Source organism: Puntigrus tetrazona, chromosome 1 (assembly GCF_018831695.1).
Source record: "Puntigrus tetrazona isolate hp1 chromosome 1, ASM1883169v1, whole genome shotgun sequence".
In the NCBI taxonomy this organism is placed as follows: domain Eukaryota; kingdom Metazoa; phylum Chordata; class Actinopteri; order Cypriniformes; family Cyprinidae; genus Puntigrus; species Puntigrus tetrazona.
The window spans coordinates 17,413,938-17,419,600 of record NC_056699.1 but is presented as its reverse complement, the minus strand read 5'-3'; positions in this window follow the sequence as shown (position 1 = coordinate 17,419,600).

The following is a 5,663-nucleotide window of genomic DNA, read 5'->3' as shown; positions in this document are numbered from 1 at the left end:
TGACCTGAAACAAAATACATAGTATAGTCCAATAGCAACATAAGAATCATTCTGTGTTTCGAAATGTGTCAGACTAATTCCTAATGCAACCTGATTTTTAGGTTGCATTAGGAAGTTTGGTTTGATTAAATAAATGTACCTGCTCTTAGTGTAGTTCGTCTGAAAAAGCGTCAACGCTGCCATATAACCCTTGGTGTGCACCTAACAAGAAAGTAGAGATCCACTTATTGGTATGTTTCCAAACAAACTGGTACATTTTGGCTGATATATGAATGCAAAACAGACACAATACATCTAAATGCCACTGTTTTGACCCTTTCCCACATTTTATAAGAGTTTTGTGAACTGGTAAAGTACCACCATGTCTACACACAATCACATGTAGCCCAACACACAGCATTGTTTTGGTTGTTGTGTATGTCATAAAAGCTGTCCAATCAGGTTGCAATTAAAGAACTGACCTAAAAGTCTAAACATGGTGTCAGGAGATTTATTCATAAATTTGCTAAATTCATCATGTTTTTAAAACGGCACAGGAACAACACAACTGTGTTTTTTTTATTAAATAAGCAACCAAAAATGCCTATAAAATGTGTCCTAACCGCATGTCTATTGCATGCAGTATCATGCAGCGCTAACTAGAAGTAGAGTTGTTCGAAGTACCAACCATGATACCATTCGGTAATTTTATGTCATATGTTTACTAACTTTATTTTCTAAATAATTTTTTATAGAGCACAGAAGACTGAAGAACCTTGTTGACTATTTTCTTTGCTTATAGTGTTAGTTCTCCCCCAAAATGTTGTCATCATTTACCCACCCTCCACTTGATCCAAACCTGTAAGAGCTTCTTTGTTCTGTTGATCATAAGTTATTCTGAAGAATGCTGGTAACCAAATAGTTCTGACTTCCATAGTATGGAAAAAAAATCCATTGAAGTCAATGGCTACCGTCAATTGTTTGGTTACCCACATTCCTCACAATACCTTCTTTTGTACTCAGGAAGAAAGAAACTCATACTGGATTGAATCTTTTTCACTTTGAAAAAGTAATGCATGTTTGATGTAGATGTCCCCCGGATTTGCAGTTTTCAGTTGAATGGTCATATTACATTTTGATTAATTTGTGATTTAATAAAAATTTAAATGGTTGTATAGATAAAGTACCCTAAATCGAAGTATATCTAATTATATATATTTTAAAATTACAAAGATCATATCAGTTCGGTTTTAAGAATAATTTTAAGATTGTTTATAAAAATATATATTTTAAATGCATATGTTCTTTTACCAGTGTGAGACAGCAGTACTTAGTTATGACTTGTGATTGATTTGTAGCCTTGTGTGTGGACAAATAGCTTGTTACTGGAATCCTGTCATGTCTGGTTGGGACAAGATGCCTGTAAAGGTTTTTACATGCAGAGCACAAATTAGGAAGACTGAATTTGAGCAAAAATCTACATGTACCAATCTTGTTTGTTTGATCTTTCTGGAAAAAGTGCTTAAGGTTCTTACGTGACCGTACATGTTATTGGTATATTAAAGAGGTCATGAACCAAGAAACAAAAATTCCCTTAATTCATTGTACTGTAAAAACAGTATATGAACGTAGCGTAACGAGAGATGAATACAGGTCTACATAAACTATCTAAACTTTTTGCGTTGCCTTCCTTCTGATTAATTTTAGGAAAGATTTAATGATCTCCATTTTTAAAGAACTTGGACTTTTGTTCGTTTACAAACCAGGCACAACGCAATACAGGATTTTCAGAAAGACTGAAATGAAAAGATGATTCTATGTTGGATGTGACACTAATGTTGTACCACACAAGTGTGTGTCAGTTTTTATGTGGTAATTCACCATTACTTTGTCTGTTGTTGCATATCATTAGATATGTACTCAGTACTTTTTTGCATTTTTTACGTAAATCTCAGCTGCGTCTCTATATGAAGGACATATGCTGTCAAACGTACACTGTTAGTCAATCATAGCAATGGGCACAAAATTCTTAGTCTACAGTCCGGCATGCCTGTTCAAACCGAGCGCTCCAATAAGGGGGGTCAAAACAGGAAAGAAAATAGCCTATTAAGTCTGGGACACACATCACTGACAAGCTACTGGAGGTGTAGATGTTCCGTGATCCATACAGACCAGTCCCCCAGGGTTCAGCACACATATGATCCGTGGATTAACTGTTATCATTTGCACGTGTTTTGCCTCAGTAGTTTACACATTTAAGCAATTTCAGACCATTCAGATGAAGAAGTCGTCAAAGGATACACGCAGTTATGTGAATGGCCATGTCCATGTCTTAAGTTAACATATACAGATGACAGGTAAAGGAACCAAATGTGTATCAGTTTTATGTACGCGCATTGAGCCTTTAAAGAGACAGCAGCCTAAAAATACCTGCTTCTGTCTGGTCTGCTGATCGAACAACACCGCAGCTTTAACAAAGATTAATCTTTAATTTATACAGTAAGCTTAATTGTGGTGTTTTGAATTAATTATTACATCATCTGAAAGCTACTGTTACTTTATACAGCTACTTTCTTTATATAGCCTATACATTTGTTGTAGGGCTGTCCATCTAGTAATTTCTGCAACTGTTGTTGTTGTATTACTGACCTTTAGTGCTTAAACTAGTAGTTTCTGCTGGGGTGCAGAAATCCTTAAAATAAGCCTTTTTTTTTAGTTGACAAGCTGTTCAATATCATGTTCAGTTTTGCGGGGGATTCATTTGCTATACTGAACTCGATACTATGTAGCTTATCAGTGATCTACGGCTCTGTGTATTAACTGCTGCTCCATTTGAAAATAGGTTAATTTACCGCTAACCAAGGGACCACTTTCCTGCCTTGATGTGCATTAATATACTATACGATATGTTACCCAGCCCTAGTTCTATATGACCTTATTCTACATCCCTAATCCTACCTACTACCTATGCCTAACAACTACCTTAATTACTATTAATAAGCAGCAAATTGGAACTTGAGGTAAAAGTCATAATTAATAATGATTAAGTGTTCACTATTCTAAAGTGTTACTCTTTATTCTTATTTTCATATTGAGCAGTGTAGGCAATGCAGCTTTGCAAATCTTAATCTGGTTATGGAAATATAAATAAAATTTATAAGCCGCACTTATTATAATACAGTGGCCATAATGAAAGTAAAAGCCAGAGAATGGAGAAAGACGGAGCTACCTTAATGATTAATCTCTGGCATTCTGTTCTCTTGTACTCTTTCTCTTTCACTTAACATACACACTGAACCCATACCAAGCCTTTCCTAAATACTGGTCAAAATGTCAGCCAGACTGTTTCCTGTCTGTTGCTGACTCAACCACATTGACTGGACTCTGATCCAGCGGTTGATATAACCTCTAACTAAATTTCTTGCCGTAGGATCCACTGCACCAGTGGATGCTGATCTAGGATCAGACTTTCCAAAGGTCATGATCTTATGTAGAGTATACAAGCTGTTCAGATGCACAACTCCACCCTGAAATGTTTTGGAGTGGTGTCCCTTGGACCTTATGCAGGGTTACGCAGCTATGGCATTTTTAGACCAAACCCTGGGTCAGATTACCAAATGTCAGGCATAGCTAAACTGATAACAAGGCTGTCTGAAATTCGCTTTAAGCCTTCTCCGCTGAGAAGTTCACTCAACAAATCTAAAAGAGAAATATTTTACAAAACTGACCGTAGACAACACTGGGCCGGTGAAACACGGTGTTAAATGAGGTAAATGTGTCTTTCAGCATAATAGCATTGGCACAAAAACTGAATGCTTTAGGACTCGAGACTATCATTATCATTTTTATGTATTTTTTGTTTTGTTTTGTTTTTTCATGGTGTTGGGAGAACAAACAATAGCGCAGTTCTTTGTTGAATGCCGAGTTGGTAATAAAGGGTGTACTCAATTAAAATGAGTCATAAAACCTGCAAAATGTAGGTTTATGCATAATTCCAGTACAGTAATCACACGGAAAGATCAAGTCTTGCTATTTAGTTTGTTTTCCAGAATGCTTTTCATTTTAAGGTTAGTCTGTCTGCTTTCACATACAATCATGATATCTTATGAGCAATGATGACGGAGATAATTTTTTTCTTAGCTGTCTTTTTTAGATTAGACATAGTAATGCCTAACTCTTCCTGGAGTTAGTTACTGTATTGAATTGCTATTTTGAATAGCACCTTCACCCCTTTATTCATTAATTAATGAGGACATCTGTCAGCTGTCACCTAACGGCTGTTACTTTAACATCCTTCTCCTTTATTTTCAGCCATCTCCTCTTGCAGTATACCCTCTCTGTTGTGATTGCATTTTTGCTAATACACAATGTAGCTTGGTTAAATGCAGTTTTACAGATAGTAAAAATTCCTTGATTTAAAAAAAAAAAAANNACTTTTATCTGATTAAAAAGTGTGCATGTGTACAATCTGCTGTGATAGTATCGCTGTGTACATCCTCCTTTTCGTGATGTGTGTGGTTTCATGATGTAGTTGGCAATACCCAGCCCTAATGTGCACGTTGCACGCGCAGTATCAGAAGGCCTTGAGGCTTTGCAAACATTCAGACATCACCTTTGTTTGCATAACATTTGATAGTGAAAGCTTATGTGATGTCATTTCAATGTGTGCTAGATGAATTAAGAGAAACTGGTTGGAAATTGCCCTACACATGTCTCTGTAGTTAGGGTTTTTCCACTTTGGTTTAGTGTAAGTGAAAGAGTTATTCTCTAGGCTGACCTGTGGGTGTTTGAGCATTCATTTGTGTCTTGATGTGTATATACTTTAAGAACTTATTTATAAAATGATAAAAATGTATAAAAAATAAAATGCTGAAAATATAAACAAAAATCAGTTATTGTTATTCTTAGTATTTGTAATATAGCTGATGAAGGTTTGATACATCACTGTTTATATAGCACTTTGTACACCTTATGCTTTAAAAAAAACTGTATGTGTGTAAATAAAATGCTTTGAAAAGAGAGAAAAATCATTTTGATTTGTCAGTATAAATTTAATTAAATTTTGATGAAAGCAAACTAGCTAAATTACTTCTTTAGCTACACTGTTAACTGTAATTATAACTTTAAGTGAGTCATTTGTTTATTCAAACTAGTAACAACTGAATTCATACATCTTTTTCAATAATATTACGTCAGTTTCTCATTGAATTTTTGTTTGCAGCCCTGGAGGACAATCCAAATATTATTTATAAATATAAATATAATTATAATTTGCTTTTTGCTTGATAATGAAGTCAGTGGCCATTACGTCAGTCTCAGTGTCATTTTTTTTTAATAAATCATTCTAATATGCAAAAATAAGCATTTCTTATTATCAATGTTAAAAGCAGGTTTTCGCTCATTTTTATGGGAACAGTTTTTTCCCCTTCATTACATTGATCAAAAGTGACAGTAAAGAAATGTAGAATGTTGCAAAAGTTTTACTTATTTTAATTGTAATAAAAAATTAAGGCTCAAAAGCTGTTCCAGCATCAATAAGAGAATCTTTATTTACAATTGAGCAATAATATGAGCACCAAAATATGCACCAAATTAGCATAATAAAATGATTATTTGTTGTGTAGAATTTCACAACTCACTTTACTTTATGGAAACTTCTAAAAATCTAAAGTTAAAATAAATAA